This window comes from Pituophis catenifer, unplaced genomic scaffold (assembly GCF_029215685.1).
Source record: "Pituophis catenifer annectens isolate HBS135680 unplaced genomic scaffold, rPitCat1.0.hap2 SCAF_8, whole genome shotgun sequence".
NCBI lineage: Eukaryota > Metazoa > Chordata > Lepidosauria > Squamata > Colubridae > Pituophis > Pituophis catenifer.
Window position 1 is genome coordinate 21,168,480 of NW_027256888.1, and position 27,766 is coordinate 21,196,245.

General features: G+C 42.8%; 1 protein-coding gene across 2 annotated transcripts in view; it reads right to left on the bottom strand.

The window, feature by feature from the left end:
* Positions 1–27,766, bottom strand: part of LOC139320032 (gamma-aminobutyric acid receptor subunit beta-1) — a 201,877-nt gene that overhangs the window by 100,228 nt on the left and 73,883 nt on the right. The window lies entirely within an intron of this gene.

Below are 27,766 nucleotides of genomic sequence, written 5' to 3' on the forward strand. Positions count from 1 at the left end.
TGCTCCATCTTTTCCATTCTCACTTTGGATTGGGTTACCACTGCTGCGCCCCGGCACCCACTTGGGCAACTGCTGGTGCCTTCCAAGGAGGAAGCGCTGATGCTTCACTATGGCATCAGCTTTTTGCTCTGTTCCAGACATCATTAGGTTACAGCTCGCTTGGAGTTATCCAAGTAGGCTACATTGAGTTAGGAGAACTGGTTTAACATCAACAGTCCAATTAGCAAACCTAAAACAAGGAAACACTCTCTGGAGAATTGAATTCCCAAAAGTAAAATTTTATTGGATACACCATGTTGGTATTGAAGAAACAAAGCCAGCTCTGTGTTGAATTTATATTTATCAACAAAGAAATAAATTCAACACAAAAATAGTTTGTCATGAAAGCGACTATCTGCAAAGGCTCCTGGATTGGGGCTGAAAGATGAGAGCGGAAGCAGTATGCTCTGTACCATATTTGGCTTTGCTTCTGCAGTTCCGAGATTGTGTATCCAATAAAGTTATACTTTTGGGAATTCAAAGATCCCAAGAGTGTCTACTTCTTTTGGGTTTGCTAGTTGGACCGTTGACATTAAGATCCAATGAAGAGCCTTTTCACCCTCACTGGTGAGCAGTACTGGTGGTCTAGCTACCGTGTTTCTCTGAAAATATGATCTACCCCAAAAATAAGTCCTAGCCTGATTTTTGGGGTGGGCCTAATATAAGCCCTACCCCAAAAATAAGCCCTACTGAAGGGGGTGGGTATGGCCAGCAGAGGAGGCAGTCCTTCCCCAGTCACCTCATGGCTGCTCGGCCCCTTAACTGTGGCCCGTGGATCAACTGAGCCAGCAAGGGCTGGGAGTTCTGTCTCTCCAGGTGCCTAGAGATGTTTCTGGCACACTCTTGCTAGCCCCAGCCTTGCCCGTGGCGTCAGGCAACCTTGCAGCCGAGGGCCCCTCTCTTCTGCAGCTTGCCTTGTGGCTCTGGAGCAGGCGACGACCACAGTTTGCATTCCATCAGGCCTGGAGCTCGGGTGTTGCTCAGGCTGCTGCTATGATGAGGCAGAAAGTCCTGCCACCTGTTGGAATCGGCTCCCCCACACCTTTACCCAGCTGCTGCTGCTGCTTGAGAAAAGGACGATTGGCAGGCAATTCTGGAAGATTGTGGGAAGCACATGCTTACGGTAGAAGCAAAGCACAGCCTATCCTTTTCAAGCAATCAAATGTCTGTCTGTCTGTCTGTCTGTCTGTCTCTCTCTCTCTCTCTCTCTCTCTCTCTGTGTGTGTGTATGTGTGTGTGTGTGAGAGAGAGAGAGAGAGAGAGAGAGGGAGGGAAAGAGAGAGAGAGAGAGATAGCAGAGGGGAGTAACAAGAATTGCAGGCAACAGTTTGAAAGGGTTTCCTCTCCACTGTTTCTCTCTCTCTCTCTCTCTCTCTCTCTCACACACACACATACACACACAGACATTTGATGAGAAATGGCAAAGGGCAACTGGGTAAAGGGACTGAGCTTCCCCCACCCAGAAGCAGCGTACAGCCTCTCACAGTAATGGGAATTGCAGGCAATTCTGGAAGATTGTGGAAAGATTGTGGGAAACAAGAAATTCCTGAGCTCAATTTTGGTGAATTTTTAGAAGGTACCAAACAAGAATATAACTGTGGAGAGAGAGAGAAAACTAATAGTTCTTGTACTGTCACCAGACAATATATTTCCCCCTCATTGTTTCACAGCTTCACAGCAAGCACTAAATGAAATGCCAGAATTTATTTATTTATTTACAAGGCTTATGATTTCATTAATGTTATGGTGACCACAGTTAATATTTTATGTGGGTTTGTTTGCTATATTTTGTCTGGGGAAGAATCAATGCTTGTGATTATTTTCTTTCTTTCTTTCTTTCTTTCTTTCTTTCTTTCTTTCTTTCTTTCTTTCTTTCTTTCTTTCTTTCCTTCCTTCCTTCCTTCCTTCCTTCCTTCCTTCCTTCCTTCCCTCCCTCCCTCCCTCCCTCCCTCCCTCCCTCCCTCTCTCTCTCTCTCTCTCTTCTTTGGGTTTTCTTCTGATTTATTTGTTTTTAAGATTTAGTATTATAGAATTGCTCAGAGTTTGGGGGCTGCTGGTATAAAATCTATGTCATAAACAAACAAACAAAACCCCAAACTCTTAGATTTGTATCTTGCCTTTTTTCCTCATATAACAGAAGATTGTCCTGCAGAACAATCCACGTGTGGAACTCAAAATCTGTTACAAAAGATTTGAAATACAGGTAATCCTTGAGTTACAACCATTCATTTAGCAACTGTTTAAAGTTACAATGGTACTGAAAAAAGTGCCTCATAACTGGTCCTTGCACTTATGACCGTAGCAGCATCCTCATACGGCCATATGATCAAAATTTGGGCACTTGGCAACTAACATATATTTATGAGAGTTGCAGTGTCCCCGAGGCATGTGATCATCATTTGTGACATTCCCAGCTGGCTTCTGACAAGCAAAGTCAAGGCAGATTCACAGATTCACAACTTCATGATTCACTTATCAGCTGCAGTGATTCACTTAATAGCCATGGCAAAAAGGGTTGTAAAATTGGGCATGATTCACTTAACAAAATTCTGGACCCAATTGTGGTTGTAAGTCAAGGACTACCTGTAAACAGTTCCTAACTGTTTCATCCCAACAGAATATATTCTCATTATGATCCTGGTCTTTCTGTTCCAACTTCTTCCTAGGGGTAGAAGTTATTCCTAGCACCCCTCTTTCTATTATCTGTGAGGGAAGCATATGGATTACCCTAATGGACAAGTGTGCAGTTTGAAGATACAAAAATGTTGTCTGACTTGCAATACTTCTGCACAGTTTTATCTACCCAAGATGATGCATTAATTTAGAAGTGATGAAGATATTGCTATCTGACAAAGCAGAACATGCAACAGCAAAGCAATAATCAAACATCTGACACAGTCCAAAACTTTCTTGAAGCAGACAATGGCTTCTCTGGTGCTTTTCAGCAGTCAATTTGAGGGAAAGAAGCAGTAGACAGAATGTTCGTTAGAAGTACATATTTTCTTTCTGGTTCATTTAACAAATGCTAACCACATCTGGAATTTATCAGTCACCTCCTCATGCATGCCTCATTTTCTCTTTCAAAACTATGCAGATCCATATCACACCTCCAGCAAAAGTTATTTAGCTATACTGGAAGACTGCCATTCCTCAAGAGAGATTTAATGATAGGTTTAGCTTGCATCACTCAGAAAGGAATTAAGTGGTCTGGAGCAAAATTAATAGCAGTGCAACCCATTTTGTATGCTACTATGCTTTGAGTTTATTTCAGTGCACAATTATGCCTTGCTTCCATATATAGATATACAGCATTTCTATAAATCTAAGCATCTGGGTAATATAGATGAAGCGGGATCTGATAGATGACCACTGGATAACTTTCTATTCACTCTATTCTAAAAAGCAGAAAATGCATCCGGTTGGAAAAAGTACAAACTCAGCCAAAATCCTTTTGATACCTTTAGGAGGCCTCTAAGTTGTCAGAAGAAAGGAACATTCTAATGACATACAGCTTAAAGGTTGGTAAGGTCAAGGATATTCACATGAGCTAGAAGTCGTCTATCAACAGAAGATAATTTGAATCTATGCTCCAGTAATTTACAGAAGAATTATGATTGTTTGGAAAGGATAATGTAAAACTTTAGTAATTAGGAAATGTCACTTAAATATAACAAATGTATATGACCATATAAACTGCTGAGTTAACAGAATCCTTTGTTTGAAAATGTATAAAACTGTGGTCTCAGAATCATAAGTTGTTCAAAGCTTCATGTACCAAACTGGCTCTGAACCTTGCGCAATAAAAGTGTCTCTGGCTGACCTAGGAATGTTGCTTTGTCCTCATCATTCCACAACATTTATGGCACCCTGGCAGATGGGACTAAGGCACAAAGAACTTTTGTTCTGCCAGACAGCCTGCCCCAGCGGGAACCGACGCCTCCCCAAGGAAAATCCACTGGCCGGCCATTAGGACTCCTTTGAAGTCCACGGAATCTTTCGATGAGGAGCTGCTATGAACCCGCTGGCGAAACAGGCTAGTCAAGGATCCTTAAAGGTTAGCCAGACACAGAGACCTTAACATAAAAAAGAAAGAAAGAAAGAAAGAAAGAAAGAAAGAAAGAAAGAAAGAAAGAAAGAAAGAAAGAAAGAGAAAAAGAAAAAGAAATAGGAGGAAAACAGGTAAGTATAATTCAGGGAGTTCAAGTCTCTCTGTTAAGAAATACCCACCAATTTAGTGGTGGAAGAGGGGGCCTGATCACCCCCCTAGGAGAAAAGGCGTCGTCCTAAAGTCTCTGGAATTAAGTATTTAAGTATTGGAATTAAGGAATTAAGTATTATGTGTGATCTTATGTGTGGTAAGAGAAAAGAACTAATTGCAGTGTTATAAATTGACATTCTTAAAAAGCCAGAGAACTCTGAAAGAACTAAGAATAAAGAAGAAATTGTTTACTGTTCTTCCCACCCGGGGTTTAGCAGGCAGTAAAAAGGTAAAGCCTGTCTAAATGGGAAGACTCAGATAATTTGACTTGATCAATTTGGTGTGATTTCTGTTAAAAAAATTCCTGGATGTGCATCTATAATGATAGTGTGTAAAATTGAATGGGATTGAATTGATTGTGATATGTTTGGCTGGCCAGCAAATTAAGTAAACTTGTGCTTGAACCTGTGAAAAACAGGTCTGGAAATGTTTGATGATATGTGTGCATGTGTATGTATGTAATCATTTCCAAACCTGCAGGGAAGATGAAATCCTCTAATAATAGTGGCTTGTGAAAAAGCTCACTGAAATAATTGTAATGATTGGTTTGCATGAAGTGAGATTTTTGCATGTGAGATTGGTGTACGCAAGCAGTTTGATTGCAGCACGAATGTGAGTGTGTTGAGGGTAAAAGTTGGTGTGAATGCACTTTGATTCCCTTTCATATAATTTGTGGATAATGTATGTGAAAGTAGTGGAAATTAGAGAGAAATGCAGAGGGTTGTGTTGTTGAAAGGATGCTGAGAGGCGAAAGGAGATGAGAATTCTATGTAGTTTAAACATTTTTTTCCCTTTCCCCCCTTCCTTTGGAGGAGAGAAACAGGAAAAGGGTGGGCTGCGGGCATCTCTCTCTCTCTGCTGAATGAGCATGAGAAAGGAGGGGGAAGTGGGTGATCAGCTCATGCTGTTTCGGTCTCTTTAATTTGCATATGAAAGCTTTTCTGCTCTGAATACAATTTTGATTTTATTTTTTCTGGAAATTTTTTGAGGTTTAAAACACTTAATTAAACCTATATAAAAGAAATGATTTTGAAAGATTTTTTTGAATCTGACTTGCATTTTACTAAAGGCAGAGAATTGAAGCTAGAGTTTGATCCAAATATATTTCAGAGCATTGATCCAAAGTATTTCATTTAGACTGTTTGTTTTAGTTTTAATGTCTTTATGTCTGTGTGCATTTTGAATGCTTAGGTGCTCCATCATATGGCATTGTTTGTTTGTTAGCAGCATAAGTGGTTGCCCTTTTAGAAGTTGTTACAGAGATGGGTTACAATAGTAGAAGGGTGAGAGGAAGGTGCCTTTAAGTTGGTCCACACAGACTTGTGCTGACTTGGAAATCAGGAGGAATTGAATGTTTTATAAGAAGAAGGAGTTAGAGAAAGTAGAATTGATGGAAGGGAAAAGGTATGTGATGTGTTTTTGGAAGGTTATGGATGTTGTATAAACCTTTGGACGGGGAAGGAAGAAAGGAATGGGCAGGGAAGACAGCGTTAAAGATTACCCGATCCAAAGAAGAGGAAGTTGACAGAGATCAGATTAAGTGAACAAAGCATTTGAATACACTTAATTAGTGAAGGGAGTGTTGGAAGATATGAGAAGCTCAATATTAAAAGAGCAGGGAAATTCCCCTAAAGAAAATAAGCAGAAACTCAGGCAGAGTTTCAGCCCCCACCTTTACCAATGGGCCATTAAGAAGCTGAGACGGCCACCTTATTTTCCACAACAAAGGAAGAAAAAAAAATTACAGTGGGCTGGGAGGGGCAGAGAGTGGACTGTGAAGCGGTTGCTTGTTTGCCAGATCTGGGACAGAGGAGCCTGATCACAGGCAAGGACAGGATTTGGGCACCATGGAACGGTCACACACACAAATCAAAGAATTCCCACGCCAAATCAAAAGATTTTAAAGGGTCACATAGAAAATCAAAAGATGTTTTAGAATAAAAAAAAAGGTTACTCTTACAGTTAAGACGGGCTGGCCTCGGAACGCTGTGCTTGTGTTTGTTTCTTGCCTGCCTCCCTAGAAACAATAAACTGATTCTCCTCTCAAGCCGCTGACCTCCAATCATTTCGAAGTAATCTCCCAGCCAGAAATTTTGAATTCAGGAAGGGAAAGCTCTGCCTTTCAACAATTCTTAAAGGAAAAGGCTTCTTTTTTCCTTCCAACAGGAGTAGGAAAATCACTCCTGATAGAATAGAAGGAGTGGCGTCTCAGCCTCTATCTATAAACAAGCAAGAATTAAGATAATTCTATGCAAAATTAATTGAATCTGGACCCTGGAGTTTGAAATGGGAGGGACATGAAAGAGGAAGCCTTGAAAATTTGAAACAAGCTTTAACCAAGGCTCCTGTATTAAGTTTACCAAATTTGTAAAAGCCAGTCAATCTCTTCGTAAACACAGAAAATTGAATTGCACAGGGGGTGTTGGCTCCTTTGGGGGAGCCCTTATTGTAAGCACCCCACATCAAGTCAGAACCATCCTTCGGCAAACAGCGGGGCGGTGGTTAACTGATTCCAGAATTCTAAACAAAAATGAAACAATTTTAATGCAGCAGACAGACTTGTTTTTAACTACAGATCACAATTTGAATCAAGCACAGTTCTTAGCCAATACCAGATCAATGGATCAGTTTGGATTAGAACATTATGGTGCTGAAGTAATTGATTTACATACAAAAATAAGACCTGATTTGGAGGAACACCCCCTGGAGACAGGAGAAGCAATTTGTGACATACTAAGGAGATCCTGGAAACAAGGGGTTTGCCTCGAAATTGGTCTGCTCAAACCTTTGAATTGTATTCATTAAATTAAGCTCTATAAAACTGTCTCTGGTTGACCTAGGAATGTTGCTTTGTCCTCATCATTCCACAACATGGGAGCTAGTCCTTAAACATAAATTGCACAAAGAAGTTAACATTCTTAGGATTTCATACTTTGGTATGAAAGGTCCAGGCCTTTGCTTGGTTACTCAAAGTAAGTCTAGCTACATTGAGCTACTTATCTCTCCCTCAGCCTCCATTAAAATACAGGTAAGTCTTCTTTCCTATCAACATTTTCCTAAGTTAGATTTTCTCTAAACAGTCTCAGATAGTACCTTTTGATGTACCTAGTATTTTCCAAGGAGATATTGGTATTTTCTGTTAGAAATATGGAAAGAACTGAAACCCCAAAGTTGGGTTTCACTTGCCAGCCAATCCTTTGCAGCCAATCACTTGCTTCTCCTATACAAAGTCAACACAGATAGTGTTAACATACAATCATTCATTTAGTGATAGTTCAGTTACAATAGGACTGAAAAAAGTGACTTTGTCATGCCCCAACATATAATTTTTATATACTGTTGTTGCTCTCTAGCCCCATCTAGTGGCCAGAGGGACAAATACCAATTATATTGTTTTGAAGCTGACCCAACCCCTTTACCCATCAGCCCGCACTCTCAAAACAAGTGCTCGATGGGAAGCCAGACTACATTTTCCTTTAGCGTTTGGAAGAGGCAGAAGTACAAAGAAGAATCCTGCTTAATCTGTGGCATATGTTCATTCAAGGACAAACCCACATTCCACACACATAGCATCGCTGGTGAGATTTAGATTACTTGTATTTATTAATTGTTACGTTCAGTGCTAATGCAATACTGCCTATCTTATATTCAGTTCTCATTGTATGTATTCCTATTTTCCCCAATTTCACCACAACCTGTTCTTTAATAAAGCATCCAGATCTACACATAAGGTCTGTTTTATTATAGGTGGGTTTAGCTGCATGTCAAACTGCACACAGAGTAACATGTAGTGAGGACAGAACAGACTTATAACTGGTCCCGAACTTATGACCATTGTGGCATCCCCCTGGTCACAAGATCAAAATTTGGGCACAAATACACATGGCATTTATTTATGATGGTTGCAGCATACTGGGTCATATGACCACCAATTGCAACCTTCTCAGCCAGCTTTTGACAAGCAGAGTCAATGAGAGAAGCTGGTTCTGCTTAATACCCACATTCATTCACTCAACAACTGCAGTGATTCTCTTAACAACCATGTCCCGGTTTAATATGCCAATTAAATTGTAAACTAGCTTTATAATGAAGTTATATTTTCAAAATTTATATTGGCAATGAGTTAAACTGATGACGGGAATGATAAGAATAAAGAAAAAACCCCAAAATTATACAAGTATTGATTATTATTTTTTTCTTCAGAACTTTAATCAGCTAAACAAGGTTACAATGATAGTTATGGTTATTATGATCATTATATTTGTGTAGCTTCTTGGGGAGAGTAATGATGATGATAATTATATTTAATTATAGGTGCAGTAGATAGAATATAGTGGCATTGAAAATCTGCGCATGCTCGTAGATGGCGGCTTGCGGGTAAAGCTCCGATGTCTTGGGGCAATGTAGGAGCTATCTTGGATTCCTGGAGGGCTGAATTTCCAGCTGTTGGCCCTGGCCCAGCAGGTGAATAGGAGGACAGCCCGCTTTGAGCTTTTGGGCTCTCTCGAGTCGCTCGTGTGGCTGTCTGGAGCCGAGGAGCGCCGCGAGGCTATGGCGGCTATGGCAGTGCAGACGGGAGGCTCGGAAATAGTCGGGGCACTGCTTTTTACCTTGGCGTCCCAGCGGTGGCCGGACAGGGGTGGGGGTGCAGTGGTGATGGCGGCATGTTGGAGCACTGCTGGACATCCCCCCCGAAAAAGCTCAGGGCTGCCAGCAGCAGCGGCGACATTGGATGCGGTGGCTGCGGTGGCAGGAGTGAAATGGTGGCTGCTGGGGCGACGCCGAGGGAAGTGGCATGACCCTGACTGAATTCTTTGAACTCAGACTTTTCTCCAACTGGTCTATTGTCAGCTGTGGAAGGGGGAGTTCTGGCAGATTGATTTGGAGCTGCCCGGTTGGTGACCCCTCTGGAGACCGGGATTTAAGGGGGGATTAGAAGATCTTGTGGAGACTGGAGGGTTTGGGAAGAGCTGGGCTATGGCGTGGATTGGCCTACCGCCCTGGTCCGTCTCCACCACCCCCCCTCTTCCCATGGCCCGGTTGTGGGAGTTGGCTGGGATCACTATCATCCTGACTGGACCCTTCCTGCACTTGGACTCATTAGCCCCTAAAATGACTACAGTTGACCCCCGGTTCCAGCTTGTACTATCGACATCTGTAACACCTTGCTGTGAGATGAGGTTTAAGCCTGGGCGTGGACGCTGAGGGAGTCACTTCTGTTGCAGCTGTCACCGAATAAGATCTGCTGTTACCAGCTGCCGTGAGAGGGTGGCTTGGTCACTGCTTTCCCGGGGCAGTGGCCTGAGACCCCTCTCCACTGTCGTGAGAGGACAGTGGAGCCTGTTGACCCGCGCCAGAATGGTGAACTTTCTTTCCTGGACCTTTTTTCTAACCATCACCATTGAATCCTTGGACTCATTCATCTTCCCCAGACAGACTTTAGGATGTATTCACCGGCTGAGCTCTTCGCGCTGCGAGACTCCCCCCTCTCGCAGGCCTGGCCCTCCATGTTATCGAGGGCCTATCTTGATGACGGGTTTTGGAACCCTGAGAGATGGCATGTAGCGAAGAGGGGGTTGAGGGTTTTTTTATCTAAATTTTTAATGAAAATTTTAAGGGGACCTGGGAGGAAGGGAGGGGGTTGTAAAAGTGGACCTGGGGGGGTCCAGATAGCCACTGAGTGGGGTGATGGGTCGATTGGCTGCAGCAGTGGAAGGAAATTTAACTGGGGAGCAGGGGGGTGACAGGAAGCAGAGCTGTGGAGTCGGGAGATAAATGTTCTGACTCCGACTCCGACTCCGACTCCTCAGTTTTTTGTACTTCCGACTCCGACTCCGACTCCGACTCCCCGACTCCGACTCCTCTGTATTAATATGCGAATGTATTTTATACATTCCTTGAAGGAAAGAAAGGCAACATACATGTCATTACCACAGGACTACTGGCTGGGAAGCCAACAGTCTACTGTATTGAACAGTTTAAGCAAAAGACAAACACAATGAAAACAACAAAGTTTTATTAATTTTTTTTTATTAATTTAATTAATCAAGTTGCTGGATAGTAGCAGCAGGCATAAACATCAGGAACAGGAACTTTACCAGTTCAAAAATACAAACCACATTATTTGGTTGTTTTAGAACAAAAACAAAGCTTATCTATATGAACCAAAAACAAAATCTGTAAAACCTAGAAATGGTTTATATTAATCTTGAAATGTAGTTATAGGCTTAGCAAATGCAAATCAATTCAATGTAGAGTTCTAAGGAAGAGAATTGCCTCTGCCAGATCCTCTTTCATAGAGGCTCTTAAGTCAGACTTTATTATTTTTAGGGCTGAAAATAATCTTTCGACACTGACTTGGGTGGGTGGCATTGCAGTAACTATTCTGGCCACATCACTAACGATCTCTGGATAAACAAGGATGGCTTCTTCAACAGTAAGTTTTGATGAGCGATCATACTTTTCAACTTCTTTTAGTGCTTTATAAAACTCCTGTTGGAATTTTTTTATTTGGACATTTACTGGTTCTGTAACGCTTATGCGACGTCGCTTTCCTTTAGCAACTTCCATTTTGTCTAAGAAGGAATCAAAGTCTAATTCTTCGTTTGAAGAAGATGATTCTGAGTTACCACTATTGCTTAAAAGAACTCCATCCTCCTGTGGAGGTATTTCAGGTCGTAATCCCTTCATGCGAACTGCTACATCATAGAGGGCCTTTTTCCCAGTAGCAATCTGTTTACTGTTCAATAAAAGTCGGCTCATTGGGTCGACATAAATAGCCGCTAACAAGATTTCATTTTCCAGCAAAAGACTCTCTCTTTTCATCATTGAAGATGCAATGCCCTCAGCTATTAACCCTCCATTTTTGTTCAGGCGATATAACAGGCTCTTCCATTCCAAGAGGAATTTACCCGGGGTTAGATCATCACATTGCAACCTCTTGGTGACAGTGAAGGGGTGAGAAAGAAGGTTCTCCAGCTCTTTTGTTTGTGTCCACTGGCTTGCAGTTAATGCAAGATTTTCATTGTCCATTTCTTCTATGAAGTCTTTAAGTTCAAGCAAACGCTTCACCATTAAATAAGTGCTTCCCCAGCGAGTTGTTTGATCCAAAATGGCTCCTTTTCCTGCACGTCTTTTCAAAATTGCATCTGTTTTTGGGGCCCTGGCTGCAACAGTTACTTGCCGTAATTTGCCAATTAATGTAGCTGCATGGCGATCTTTTAATCCATCTCTTATGGCAAGTTGCAGTGTATGAACAGCACATCGCATATGATGAATAGTAGCAAGCTTCAATGCTTCTTCAACAAAGTTGTCTAAAAAAATGTCAGCATTCTCTTCAGTTTCTAAACTTTCTCTAATACTTGCAGAGCTGTCTTCCTCTAAGTCTAATATCTGTTTGATACCTTCTTCATCTGCCTTCATCTTCTCAATTGTGCTCAACATGTTAGAAGCGTTATCTGTCACAACACATAAAATCTGTTCCTTTTTAATTTCAAAATCTTCTAGAACACCCTCCACTAACTTCTGAAGGTAATCACTGGTGTGATGTGCCTGAGCGTCCTTTACTCCGAGGGTCCGTGTTATTGTTTTGTTATTTTCATCCATAAATCTAACATTAATAGCGAAATAATTGACTCTGTGACGTGTGCATGCATCCATTTTAAGGAAGACAAAACGTCCTTTCATAACTTTCTGTAGTTCTTCCTTTTTACATTTGGCCTCCTCAATTATAAGTTTCCTTATACTTTCTCTTTCCAGAGAAACACCAAGTTTTTTTGCCATTTCTCCATTTAGGCCTAAAAAGGCTGTCTGTGAAAAGAAGGATAGTGGTACACTATTCTTTACTACCATTTCAATAATGTGGTGTTTGAATTTTTCTGGTGTCATCCTTATGGTAACTTTGTCAGATATAAAGAATTTTCTTATTTGTGATTGTTCTCCAGTAGATTTCTGAACGTTTTTTGTCACAGAAGTAGATGCAATGTTTTCATTGCTATCTTTCTCATTCACGGCTTCTAACACTTTGGGATGAAAACGCTGTAAGTGTCTTTTCAAATTTGATGCTCTTGTAGGTGCATTTTTATCAGGCCCACTGAAACTGCTAATTTTTGCATCACATTGTTTTTCACCATCATCATCTAAACCCTAACATATAAAATATGTTATACTAACTGGCATATAATTAGATTTTTAATATCAACATACACAGTCTTGTAAGTTGTACGTACATACAAACAAATAAGCTATATATCCCAGCACTAAACCTAGACATGATTTGTCCTATACAATATAAACACTTACAGTTGAATCCAAGAAGCTGTTCCACCAAGTTCTTCTAAGCCAGTGGTTCTCAACCTTCCTAATGCCGCGACCCTTTAATACAGTTCCTCATGTTGTGGTGACCCCCAACCAGGGGTGGGTTCTAAATTTTTTTACTACCGGTTCTGTGGGCGTGGCTTATTTTGTGGGCATGGCTTGGAGGTTATGTGACTGGGTGGGTGTGGCTAGCTGGTCATGTGACCGGGTGGCCATGGCTATGTGTATAGAGGGCTGAAAAAAGTCATTTCTGACAGGTCCTCGCACTTTTGACTGGTCCTCACACTTATGACCATCCTCACATTTATGCCCGTGCAGCATTTTTAACAACCATGTCACTCATTTCACAACTGCTTCTCTTCACCATGGTGACAAGATAGGGCAAAAACGTAAAATGTGAGGACAGTCGTAAGTTCGAGGACTGGTCAAAAGGGAGAGGACCAGTCAGAAATAACTTTTTCAGCCCTCTGAGTAGTCCATATACATAAAAGGATACAGCAATAGAGAGGGATGAAGGAAGGGAAGGGAAATTAGAGTAGGAGTGAGGGTAAGAGAGGGAGGAAGAGAGGAGGAGAAGGAGAAAGGAAGAGGAAGTAGGGAGGAGAAGAAGAGGGTGAGGAAGAGAAAGTAAGAAGGAAAGAAAAGAGAGAGGTGGTAGGTTTGAGGAGAAAGATTGCTGTACAATAAAAAAGATGAAAGGGAAGAAAGCCAACCCCAAACAAATATAAAGATATTAAGATAAAGAATGAATTGTTAAACTTTAAAGAATAAAAGAGAACAAATATGAATAAATAACAATAATTAGAAACACACATACAAACATACAATGTATTTTCTTTGAACAGAGTATTTGGCCGATTCATAAATTTAAACAGTGTTTAGTCATTTCAATTAAATTTACAATTTCTATATTTCCTTTTTGCCATATTTATTCCTCATCTATTTTTGTAAAAAACCAATATTACCCTTCATCCTCATCTTGCTTAGGAGTCGGAGTCGGAGTCGGTGCATTGTTTGCCGACTCCGACTCCGACTCCAGGTACCCAAAATTTCCTCCGACTCCGACTCCTCGACTCCGACTCCGACTCCGACTCCACAGCACTGACAGGAAGGGCAATGTAACTGAAATAATGAGTGGGAGGGGCAGGTATGACGGGTGCAGGGGGCCATATCATGTGTTGGGCGTGCGCACACGCTGTTTACGAGCAATTGCGCACTCCAGCCCCCAATGCGCGACTCGTGTCCTGGGTTGCGCAGAGTCTCAGGCCCAGGGTCTGCGGCTGATGTTGTGTAATGCCAGGTCGGTTGTTAATAAAGCCCCTCTCATTTGTGATCTTATTATGGAGGGGGGTGCGGACCTGGCAGGTATTACGGAGACCTGGTTGGGCAAGAGGGGGGGATCCCCCTCATTGAAATGTGCCCACCAGGTTTCCGTGCATTTCATCAGCCAAGGGCCCAGGAGAGGGGTGGGGGAGTGGCGGCGATTATTAGGGAAAGCCTTTGTCCGAGGGAGACCACTGTTCCTCAGATAGCCGGATGTGAGTCCCTTTTTGTGAAATGGGGCCGTGGGGTGCAGATGGGTCTGCTGACTACGTACTTGGCTCCCTGCCACGTGGCGGCGACCCTGCCCGAGCTGCTCGACATTATTGCCGGGGTGGCGGTTGATACCCCCAGACTTATTGTCATGGGGGATTTCAACCTACCATCCGCAGGTGAGGCGTCAGAGGCGGCTCGGGAGTTCATGGCTTCCATGGCGGCCATGGACCTGACCCAGTTAGTTCAAGGCCCCACTCACATAGGGGGACACACTCTGGACTTGATTTTTGTCTCTGGTCAGTGGTTGAATGATCTCGGTAGAGGGACCTAGATATCAAACCCTTGTCAGGGACAGATCATTCGCTCCTTCACTTGGACTTTCCAGCTGCTTCCCCCTGCCGCAGGGAGACAGAACCGACCAGATGGTTCCATCCCAGGCACCTGATGGATCCCGAAAGGTTCCTGATGGAGCTTGGGACGTTTCCTGAGACCCTGGCACACGACTCAACTGAAGAGCTGGTGGCCGCCTGGGAAAGTGCGGCCGCCGGAGCTTTGGACCGTGTCGTGCCTTTGCGGCCTCTGACCCGATGTCGATCTCAATTGGCTCCTTGGTTCTCTGAGGAGCTGAGAGAGATGAAGCATCGGAAAAGACGCCTAGAGAGCATTTGGAGGACTAGTCAATCCGATTTCGACCGGACACTGGTGAGGTCTTATATCAAGACCTACCTAGTGGCGATAAAAGCGGCAAAATCTAACCATTTTCCCGCTCTTATTGCATCTGCAGAGAACCGCCCAGCCGCTCTGTTTAGGGTGACCCACTCCCTTCTTCGGGGAGGGGAGTGCGGGAAGACCCTTTACAGGGTCGAGCTGAGGATTTTGTGCAATTCCTGCATGATAAAGTCGCTCGGATTCGGGAAGGCTTGGACTACGATTGGATGAGTCCAGGGGAGGAGACGAGGGTAGGTCTTGAGAATATTATCTGGGAGGAGTTTGATCCTGTGGCTCCCGAGGATGTGGACAGGGTTCTGGGTAAGATTAGTGCTGCCACGTGTTTATTGGACCCGTGTCCCTCCTGGTTGGTACTGGCCTCCCGGGAGGTTACACGAGGCTGGCTCCAGGGGATTATAAATGCTTCTCTGAATGAGGGTGCCTTTCCCACTGCCTTGAAAGAGGCAGTGGTGAGGCCCCTCCTCAAGAAGCCTTCCCTGGACCCGGCTGAATTAGCTAACTACCGTCCGGTCTCCAACCTTCGTTTTGTGGCGAAGGTTGTTGAGAGCATGGTGGCACGACAGCTTCCCCGGCACCTCGATGAAGCTATCTATCTGGACCCGTACCGGTCGGGCTTCAGGCAGGGGTACAACACATAAACGGCATTGGTCGTGTTGGTGGATGATCTCTGGAGGGCTCGGGACAGGGTTTGCTCCTCTGTCCTGGTCCTATTGGATCTCTCAGCGGCTTTTGATACCATCAACCATGGTATCATGCTGCAGCGGTTGAGGGGGTTAGGAATAGGGGGCACCATTTTGCGGTGGTTCTCCTCCTTCCTCTCTGACCGCTCGCAGTTTGTGTTGGCAGGGGGTCAGAGGTTGACCTCGAGGCGCCTCGCATGGGGAGTGCAGCAGGGGTCGGTCCTCTCGCCCCTTCTGTTCAACATTTATGTGAAGCCGCTGGGTGAGATCATCCGTGGTTTTGGGGTGAGAGTCCATCAGTACGCTGATGATACTCAGCTGTACATCTCCACCCCAGACCACCCCAATGATGCCCTTGATGTGATGTCTCGCTGCCTGGAGGCCATGCAGGTCTGGATGGGAAGAAATAGGCTCAGACTCAACCCTTCCAAGACCGAGTGGCTGTGGCTTCTGGCATCCCGATATAGTCAGCTGGTGCCATCTCTGACTATTGGGGGTGAATCGCTGCCCCCCACAGAGAGGGCTCGCAATCTGGGTGTCCTCCTGGATGCACGGCTGTCTTTTGAAGAGCATATGATGGCCGTGGCCAGGGGGGCCTTTTATCAGGTTCGCCTGATTCGCCAGTTGCAGCCCTTTCTGGACCGGGATGCCTTGCGCATGGTCACTCATGCCCTTGTCACCTCCCGGCTGGACTATTGTAATGCTCTCTACATGGGGCTCCCTTGAAGAGCACTCGGAGGCTCCAACTGGTCCAGAATGCAGCCGCGTGGGTGGTTATGGGCGCAACCCATTGTGCCCATGTGACACCCCTCCTCTGCGAGCTGCACTGGCTCCTAGTGGTCTTCCAGGTGCGATTCAAGGTGTTGGTTACCACCTTTAAAGCGCTCCATGGCATAGGACCCGGGTACCTTCGAGACCGACTTCTGCCATCACTAGCCTCCCACCGGCCAATTCGCTCCCACAGAGAGGGTCTCCTCAGGGTTCCATTGGCCAAGTTATGCCGGCTGGCGACACCCAGGGGGAGGGCCTTCTCTGTCATAGCCCCAGCCCTGTGGAATGAACTGCTCCCGGAAATGCGTAAGATCTCCGACCTCAGGGTATTTTGCTGTGCCCTTAAGACCCTGCTGTTCCGCCAGGCCGGGCTATCAATGTAATGATTTTAAATTGGATGTTTTAAATTTTGGGGGGGTTTAATATTGAACTGAAATTATTTAATAATTTTAAATTATTTTAATTGTTGTTTTGTCTTTGTGCTTTTAATAGGCTGTACACCACCCTGAGTCCTTCGGGAGAAGGGCGGTATAAAAATAAAATTATTGTTGTTATTATTATTATTATTATTATTATTATTATTATTATTATTTAGAAGACTAATAACATCATCAGTTTTTCAAGTTTTCCCCCTACTGGTTCTGTGGGCATGGCTTGATGGTGGAGTCATGTGACTGAGTGGGTGTGGCCAACTTAATATCACTCAGGGCAACGCACCAAGCCATGCCCACCAAGCCATGCCCACAGAACTAACAGAAAAGTTTGGCCACCCAAGTCTTCTAGCGTTCAACCTGGCTGCTTCTTGCCTCCTTCTCATGTTTGCTCTGTGTGTATGTTGTGGCCCCGCCCTCTGAGCCTATCTCATTGGAGGAAGAAAGCTCCGAACATGAGGAAGAGGAGTCAGCCAGGCCTCCCTCTCCAGGCCCCTCCCCTCTGGCACTGTCTCAGGTGCCGGCCGAGGGAGAGGAGATTAGCCAGGAGCCAGGTGTCTCGGATGAGAGCGAAGGAGAGCCGTCATTCCTGGATGCACGCCAACAAAGGCGTGATAAACGGTTGCAGCAGTTAGGAAGGTGTGCTAGGGATTAGAACTGAGTCACTGGACCACACCCCAGAGACTATATAAGAGAGGGTGGTAGCTGGTAAAACCCCATGACGAACAAAAACGAACTTTGGCTAGTCACTTGAACAACGTCTGAAGCTGCCGAAAGGGATATTGTTTTTGCTGGACTATTTGCAATGCGTATGTAATTTTCTGTTATCTGTTGCTGTAAAAGCTCTTGGCAGATGGTGATTATATTGCTGCCAAGTTTGAGATAACGACCTGTGTGCGTGCCAAGTACTTTCTTAACCCTCGGCTGGCTGTGTTTGTGTGTGTGTGTGGACGGGGACAGATCAGTGTATGAACCTGAGAAGGAGGAGAGAAGCAGCCACATTGAATGCTGGGACAGAGAGAAGCCAAACTTTTCTCTCTCCCTTCACAGCGGAGTTGCTCAGAAGGCAGCTGCCGGCCGCAGTCCCTTTATGGTCCCCCCTCCCTCCCGGGATCATACCTTAAAGACTGCAGCCAGCAGCTGCCTTCTGAGCTGCTGCTGTTCTCCTGGCCGAGTCCGGCCACGAGCAGCACTGGCAGGCAGTGGGGAGGTTGGGGAGTGCAAGAGAGGTTCTCTTGCACTCTCCTCTCTCCTTTCAGTTAATAGCTCTGGGCAGACTGTCAAGAACCACTTAACAGGCTACTTAGTTGTGATAACAGCCAACACATGCTTTGAATAAAGTCAATAAACAACAGAAACTGACAGAATTACGGCAGGGAAACGCCCAGGAAACTAATCAATCATCCATCTAGGGATGGGATTAACCTCTTCCCTTCAGGAAGGACAAGATTACAAACATTTTCATTATATATATAAATATATATATAACCAAATAACCAAAGACCTACATATGTGTGTGTGTGTGTGTGTGTGTGTGTGTGTGTGTGTGTGTGTACAGTTAATATCTCGGGTTTCTTCCTGTGTAATTGTAAACATATCCTTAAAAGGGTAGTAGCGACGTTTCGACGAAATCGTCGAACTCGAAAAAAGTCGCTACTACCCTTTTAAGGATATGTTTACAATTACACGGGAAGAAACCCAAGATATTAACTGTACACACATATATACCCGTGAAAACTTACATAAAATATATATATATATATATATATATATATATATATATAAAACAAACTTTATTAAACATAAAAAGATAAAATATCAAAGTACATACAAAATACATTTATATTCACCACCATAAAATAGAAAAACAATACAGAAGAAAACAAACTATATATATATATATATTTCTCTTTAGCCAGGTTCTTCCTACATAAACCAATATTTTTATGCAGCCCTAGTTCAGTGAAATCACAATTTCACTAAAGAGAAATACACATAAAGCCTACGAAAAGGAAAGAAAACATATATATATATATATATATATATATATATTCTCAGGTTTTCGCGGGTGTCTGTATGTAGGTCTTTGGTTATTCGGGTCTTCTCCCACGTAAAATTGGAAGTGTCTTGGCGACGTTTCGACGAAGTCTCATTCAGACATATATAGACATATATATATATGTGTGTGTGTGTATATATATATATATATATTTGTTTTCTCAGGTTTTCGCGGGTGTTTGTATGTAGGTCTTTGGTTATTCGGGTCTTCTCCCACGTAAAATTGGAAGTGTCTTGGCGACGTTTCGACGAAGTCTCATTCGTCATCTTCAGGCTGGTGTTCTCGGCTTCGTGCTTCCAGGAGCAATGTGAGATCGCAGCTGTCTCTTCCTTTTAACTGCTAGTGGAGGTGTGAGCTGATTGGGTGGGAACTTGGCTGTGTTCTGATTGGGTGGAGGTGTGTTCTGATTGGTTAGGGGCTTGGCTGTGCTCTGATTGGCTGGGGTTGTGTTCTGTTTGGGTGGGGGCTTGGTTGTGCTCAGCTTAGTCTGAGTTGCAGGGGGATTTGAGCTGGTGAGCTGCGTTGTTGTTGTTTGGCTTCGTGTTTGTGGCCGTGCGAGCTCTTCATGGTGGGTGTCAGTCTGCTTCGTGTATGGGTTGGAGGGGTTTAAAGTGGCTAATGATGCAGCTGCGGTCTGGCTTCTGGTCCTTGGTCGTGGCTCATTATCAGTGTGGGTTTGAGTCTGCTTTCTGCGTGGATGTGTGGTGGTGACATCAGGTGTGGCACTCGTGAGTGTGGGTCTGGTGTCATTCGTCATGTTAGGGACTCGTTTGTCAATAAGGGCGGGTTTCCAAATGGCTGGTAGGCGGGAGGTATCGTCTCGTTTGTTCATGCTGTGTGGGCGTTTTTCTATCTCAATGGCTTCTCTGATTATTCTGTTGTTAAAGTGTTCAGTTTTGGCGATAGTTCTGGTCTTTTTAAAGTCAATATCATGTCCTGTGGCTTTAAGGTGTTGGACCAGGGAAGAAGTTGGTTCCTCTTTTCTGACTGAGTTCTTGTGTTCTTCTATGCGTGCACTTATTCGTCTGTTGGTTTGTCCGATGTATGTGGTGGGGCAGGCGGTGCATGGGATTTCATATACTCCTTGATTTTCTAACTCAATTTTGTCTTTGGGGTTCCTTAGGATGGTGGATATTTTTCGGTTTGTGCAGAATGCTGTCTTGATGTTATGTTTGTGGAGGATTTTGCTTATTCTGTCTGTGGTGCCTTTTATGTATGGGAGGAGGGCCTTGCCGTTTTCTTGTTCTCTGTCTTGGATTTTAGTGGGGGTTTCTTTTTGGATTAGGTTGGTGATCTTATTTCTTTGGAATCCATTGGATGTGAGTACGTTAGTGAGGTTGTGTAGTTCGGTTTTTAGGTGTTGTTCGTCAGCTAAGCGTTTTGTTCTGGAAATGAGTGTCTTGGCTACAGAGTTGATCTGGGCAGGGTGGTGGTGTGAGAGTGCGTGCAGATAGCGGTTTGTGTGTGTTTTCTTCTGGTATATAGTGTGTCCTAGGGAGCCATTGGATTTTCTGTAGACTAAGACATCCAGGAAGGGAAGTTGGTTGTTCACTTCTGTTTCCATGGTGAACTGTATTTTGGGGTGTAGGCTGTTGAGGTGTGTGAGGAAGTTGTCCAGTTTTTCTTTCCCATGTGGCCAGATTATGAAGGTGTCGTCCACATATCTGAGCCAGAGTTTGGGTTTGTGATCGGATTTTTCTAGAGCTTGGGTTTCAAAGTATTCCATATAGAGGTTGGCAATGACAGGTGAGAGGGGTGATCCCATGGGTGCTCCTTCTGTTTGTTTGTATTTCTGTCCATTATAGATGAAGTATGTGTTGGATAGGCAGTGGTTGGTCAGATCTAAGATGTGCTTGGGGGGGTTATATTTGTTTTGGATAACTGTCAAGGCTTCTTTGATTGGTACTTGGGTGAAGAGGGATATGACATCAAAGCTCACGAGTAGGTCACTGGGCTGTAAGTTTTGTTGCTTTATGATGTCTATGAACTGGAATGAGTTTTTTACGTATGAGGTGATGGATTCTGCATAGGGCTGTAGTTGTTTGGCGAGAAATTTGGCTAGGTTTTGTAGAGGTGAGCCTATGGAGCTGACTATGGGTCTAAGTGGGGTTCCTTCTTTGTGTATCTTGGGGAGACCATAAAGCTTAGGGCATCTGGATGATTTCTCTCTGGGTATGATTCTTTGCTGAATCTCTTCGCTGATGGGGGAGGCTTTTATTTTGGATTTGGTGGTTTTTTCCAGGTAGGTGGTGGGGTCTGTGTTTAGGGGTTTGTATATGGAGTCTTGGAGTAGGTTGGTTAATTTGGTTTGGTAGTCAGATGTGTTCATAACCACCGTGGCATTGCCCTTGTCTGCTGGTAGGATTATTATGCTGGTGTCTTCTTTCAGGTTAAGTAGTGCTGTCTGTTCCTCTTTGGGTAAGTTACTTTTGGGTGGCTTGCTGGTGCAGAGGATGTTGGTGATTTTGAGTCTGATTCTGTTTGCGTCGTCGGGGTTGATTTTGGTCAGGCTGGTTTCAACTCCGCATATAATGGTTTCAGTGGGGATGCTTTTGGGAGCGACTGCAAAGTTGAATCCTTTGGAAAGGACATTGGTTTCGGCTTTAGTGAGGATCCTATCTGAGATGTTATGCACTGTTTGTTTCATGTGTGGCTGTGAGGGTGGAGGGGATTGTTTCTGGCGTTCTTGTAGTCTTCGGAGTTTGTTGGTGTGTGTGTCTGTCTTGAGGGTGGTCTGTGTTTCTAGGAGCACGAAGCCGAAGACACCAGCCTGAAGATGACGAATGAGACTTCGTCGAAACGTTGCCAAGAAACCTCCAATTTTACGTGGGAGAAAACCCGAATAACCAAAGACCTACATACAAACACCCGCGAAAACCTCAGAAAACATATATATATATATATATATTCTTTCCTTTTCGTAGGCTTTATGTGTATTTCTCTTTAGCCAGGTTATATATATATGTGTGTGTGTGTGTATACACACACACACACACACACACACACACACACACACACACACACACATATATATATATATATATATAGTGACTTATTACATCATTTATCTCATTGACGGTGTTTGTTTGTTAATTTTATTTTCTTATAGAATTTTACATTTACTCTCCTTTCATTTGACTTATCTAATCGTACCATCTATTCCATACAGTATAATATTTTGAGTCTACCTTGTCTTTTAACTCAAATGTTAATTTATCCATTTCTGCACAACTGTAAATTTTTTGGATTACTAGATGATCTGTTGGCAATTGATTCGTTTTCCAATGTTGCGCTAATGCCAATCTGGCTGTCATAATTATATGTAATATTAAATATTTTGTTTCTTTCCTATGGTTTTCTTTGATCATGCCTAATAGAAAAATTTCTGGTTTCAACTCTATTTCCTTTGCTGTTATTTCTGTTAGCCAAGTTTTTATTTTTTCCCAGTATTTCCTAATTTTTGGGCAAAGCCACCAGACATGAAAGAATGTGCCCTGTGTTTGTTTGCATTTCCAACAAGTTGGGTTTAAGTTCGAATACATCTTCGGTAACCTCAAAGGGGCCAGATACCATCTATACCACATTTTATACTGATTCTCTCTATAAACTGCTGATTTTGTCATGATATAATTAGTTTCCCATGCGTTTTCCCAGTCTTCCAATTGTATGTTATGTCCAATGTTTCTTGCCCATGTTATCATTTGTCCTTTTACTAATTCCTCTGCTAGGTCGAATTCCAATAGGTATTTGTAAATTTTTGAAATTAATTTTTCTTCCTTGGCTTCTAACAGTTTATCTAATCGGTTTGGTTTTAGTTCAATTCCTCCTTCCTCTTGATCCTTTTTGTATCTTATTTTCATCTGTAAATAGGGCCACCGGTCTATCAATATTCCTTGTTCTCTAAGTTCTTCTTCTTTTTTTAATACTACTTGTTGCTTTGTAGTATGTTTCCCATGCTGGCAAACCAAATCCACCTCTAGTTCTATCGTCCTGCAATATACTTAATTTGATTCTTGGTTTTTTTCCCTTCCCACACAAATTTTGTAGTTATTCTATTCAAATTATTGAAAAAATTTTTATCCAATTTTACCAGAATTGTTTGAAATAAATAAAGGAGTCTTGGCAGTAAGTTCATTTTTATCGCTGCAATCCTCTCTAATAAAGATAATTTCAATTTCCCCCATTTTTTTAAATCTTCATTTAGTTTTTGAATTAAAATTCCATAATTGTTCTCCTTTATGGTTGTACATCTGGCTGTCAAATTTATACCTAAATATTTCACCTTTTTTACCACCCATAATCCTAATTGATTAACTAATTCTTCTATTTGTTTTGCTGTTATATTTTTCGTTAACATTTTAATCTTATCTTCATTAATTTTTAAACCCGCTACTTTTCCAAATTCTTCTATCTGTTTTATTAAAATTGGTCCTGTTTTTAATGGTTCTTCTGTGAAGAATACAAGGCTGTCAACAAATGCTTAGACCTTGTATTCTTCTCGTTTTACATTTAGTCCTTTTATTCCTTTATTTGACCTAATTCTTATAAGTAGATTTTCCAATGTTAAAATAAACAGTAAAGGTGAAAGTGGAATCCCTGCTGTACTCCCTTATTTATTTCAAAGAATTTAGTAGAGTCTCCATTTACTAATATACTTGCTTTTTGTTTCATATATATAGAGGCTATCATTTTTTCAAATCTCTCCCCGAATTTCATGTTTTTTATTTGCTGAATCATAAATTGCCAATTAACCTGATTGAAAGCTTTTTGTGCATCCAGAAACACCAGTGCTACCTCCCTCTCCGGATGCGCCTCATAGTATTCTAATACATTGATTACTGTTCTTATATTGTTTTTTTATCTGCCTCGTTGGTAAGAAGCCGTTTTGATCTGGGTGTATTCTATAATTCAATACTTTTTTCATCCTGTTTGCCATTATATTCATGAAGATTTTGTAATCAGTGTTTAATAGAGAGATCGGTCTATAATTTTTTATTTGCGTTATAACTGCTCCTTTCTTTGGTATCAGCGAGATGTATGCCTCCCTCCATGAGTCTGGTAGCTTTTTTCTCTGTCAATGCTTCATTACACGTTTCTAGTAGAATCCAATTCAATGTTTCTCCTAATCCTTTATAAAATTCAATTGGTAAACCATCTGTCCTTGGGGTTTTATTATTTTTTTACTTCTTAATCGCTTCCTTTAGCTCTTCTATAGTAATATTCCTATTTAGTATCTCTTTTTCTTCCTCTGATAATGCTGGCATTCCCTCCCCACTCAGATATTGATTTATTTCTTTAGCTGTCACTTTATCTTTCTCGTAAAGTTCTTGAAAAAATTGAGTTACTATCTCCTTTTTCTTTTCTAAACTCTGTTGCATTTTACCCTTTTTGTCCTGTAATTGTTGGATTGTTCTTTTCTCTCTTTCTTTTCTCAATCTATAAGCCAACCACCTCCCTGGTTTATTTGCATACTCAAAATGGTTCTGTTTTATGTATTTCAATGCCGTTACATATTTTTCCTGTTCTAATATGTTCAATTTATGTTTAGCTGCTATCCATTTACCTCTAATTTGCTCATCCCCAGGGTTATCTTGTAATTTTCCTTCCCAATTTTTAATCTCTTCTTGTACCTTATCTTGTAGAAGAAGAAGCAGTACAAACATTTTCATTATAAAGGATATTAAGTAACACTTCTGTGATCAGCTGATACTCCCTGGAGTTCCCCAAGATCTTTTATAGCTGCTGCAATATTGGCTACTTCTTGTTTCTTCCTGGGGGGGAAGTCTACAGGATGGGGCAATGATGTAGCTTGATCATACAGGCTGTGAATTTAATGCATGTGTGGTCCAGCCAATTGAATTGCTTCTGCAATTGAAGCACCCAAGTTAGAATTCAATTAGCCTGAGCAGGGCCGGATTTTCCTATAGGCTAACTAGGCTTCAGCCTAGGGCCTCAAGATCAAGAGGGGCCTACACAGTGGTGGGATTCTGAGGGTTCTAGGGGGTTCGGCCGAGCCCTTTGTTAAATTGCTGGCTCGCCTGCCCCTCGCCTCCCACCCACGCGGCGCCAGCCTACCATAGCCAGGGGTGGGCAATTGTGGCTCTTTAACAACCTGTGGCCTTCAACTCCCAGAATTCCTGAGACAGCCAGAAGGCCACAGGTTGTAAAAGAGCCACAATTGCTCACCCCTTCCCTAGCCTGAGTTCCGCTGCCTGGGATCCACGTGGGCTGCCTACCACCTCTGTCTTTTCTTTCCTTCTTACTTTCTCTTCCTCCCCCTCTTCTTCTCCTCCCTACTTCCTCTTCCTTTCTCCTCCTCCTCCTCTCTTTCTCCCTCTCTTACCCTCACTCCTACTCTAATTTCCCTTCCTTCATCCCTCTCTATTGCTGTATCCTTTTATGCATATGGACTACTCAGAGGGCTGAAAAAGTTATTTCTGACTGGTCCTTGCACTTTTGACTAGTCCTCGAACTTAGGACTGTCCTCACATTTTACGTTTTTGCCCTATCTTGTCACCATGGTGAAGAAAAGCAGTTGTGAAATGAGTGACATGGTTGTTAAGAAAGCTGCACGGGCATAAATGTGAGGATGGTCATAAGTATGGGAACCGGTCAAAAGTGCGAGGCCCAGTCAGAAATGACTTTTTTCAGCCCTCTGGGTAGTCCTTTTGTGCATATGGACTACTCAGAGGGCTGAAAAAGTTATTTTTGACTGGTCCTCGCACTTTTGACCAGTCCTCGAACTTAGGACTGTCCTCACATTTTACGTTTTTGCCCTATCTTGTCACCATGGTGAAGAAAAGCAGTTGTGAAATGAGTGACATGGTTGTTAAGAAAGCTGCACGGGCATAAATGTGAGGATGGTCATAAGTGTGAGGACCAGTCAAAAGTGCGAGGACCAGTCAGAAATGACTTTTTTCAGCCCTCTGAAAAAAGTCTATGCACATAGCCACACCCACCCGGTCACATGACGAGCTACCCACGCCTACACAGTCATGTGACCAGCTAGCCACGCCCACCCAGTCACATGATTGCCAAGCCACACCTCCAACTAAGCCACGCCACAGAACCTGTTGTTAAAAAATTGAATCCCACCACTGGTGAAAGGGCCTCATAAGTGGAATAGCCTAGGGCCTCTTTCAATCTAAATCCGGCCCTGAGCCTGAGCAGCTGCTCTTAGTTTTCCTCTCAGTTGGTGCTTTTTCTTTGGGTTTTGACTTTTTTAAAAAAAGGGGGAATGGCTATTTTAAGTTTTCTGCATTGTTTTAGTAGTTCTTGGCACTGTCCTTTTGGGGTGTACTTCCCTCACTCTTTTTGAAAGCCTGCATCCACAATTTCTAAAAGCAAGGACTCATCCTTAGGAAATTTCTCCTTAGTTCTAGGTTGCTTCTCTCTTTGGTTAGTTTCCATCCATTGTTTCTTGCCATGCCTTTTGGTGGAAAATTGGAAAATAGATGGACCCCGTCATTTTTGTAGGAGCCCCTCAAATATTGGAACAGTGCTATTTGATTGTGCTATTTTATTGTGAGTTGTGAGCTCTCTTTTATTGTTAGTTGGGGAGATGTTTGGCAAAATTGATTAAATGGAAAAAAGGGCATGGTTTGTTTTTTAAATCCTGTCAGCACTTCTCTAGATAAAAAGTGAAAGATCATTAAAAAGACCACCAGTATTTTAGAGTTGGGGCAATTTTTACACTGTCAGTTTGAAACAATCTCAAAATTTCCAATGGAAAGAGCACACAAAAGAGACTTGGATGACTTTCCTACCTTTCTGTAGTTGACTATGTTGTGTCAGTTTAATGAAAGGTGGATGTCTCAGCTCTCTTCTCCCTGAGATCCTCTGCTTTTTGCACCCTGGTGCCTCCACCTTTCTGTCTTAATGTAGCTGCTTAGTGATTTCTGCTGCCATTGCCTGTCAGTCATATGAATGTGTTTACCTGATGTTTTCCCACATAACCCTGGCATGTCAGACAGGTAAGAATTTCACAGGCTATGCCATCATTGAAGAATAAACCAAAAAGTAGAGAAAAGTAAACTGGATAAAAATGAAATAAATGCAGCAGTATAAGGCATGTGATGGCAGTCAGCACCCCTTCTCCTTTAGAAGGACATTCTCACAAATGATTTATTTATTTTGTTAGATGTTTATCCTGTCTTTATTACTTTATAAGGAACTCAAGGTGACAAACTTATCTAATATTCCTTCCTCCTCTTAAGTTTCCCCACTACCACAATCTAAGAAGTGGTTTGGGCTGGGAGAGAGTGACTGATCATTTAGCCATTTTTTCAAGCCTAAAATGGGACTAGAACTCAGAGTTGGTTAAGGTGCAGGTCTTGGTTTCTAGACTTGCACCTTAACCACTACTTTCTTTTAAAAGGAGGAAGGAATATCAAAATAACTTGTAAGAATTGCATGCAAAAAGAGAGTTGGAGGAAACAAACTTGTAAAGCTCAAACATCACAGATAACATTTCAGAATAATCTCCCATAGAATGATGCAAAAGACAAGAGAAGTTGAGCAAATTACAATCTGAGATGGATCTGTTAGTAGGAAAAGAGACTAGAATGAGCAGTAATACTTTGCAAGATGCATCAAACCTGAAGTCAAGATGTTTGTTATTTATTTGCACAAGGTGAGCATTCTTTTTATTTGAAAACTACTTGCTCTGGCAAGGTGAGCGGCTGGGTGTGACAAAGAGTGGCGGGGAGGGGAGGGGCGAGGCATGGCCGGCCGAGACAAGGAGAGGCTGGGCGAGATGAGGCACCCCTTGTAAGTGACGTCGAGTTGGCCATGCCTACCCAGTCACATGACCACCCAACCATGTCTACCCAGCTGGTCATTAGGACAGAGAAGCGGTTGTTAAATTATTTGAATCCCACCACTGCATAAATCCAAGTTCACGTAACTGCAATTCAGGCACTTGGCAACCAGCTTCCATTTATGATGG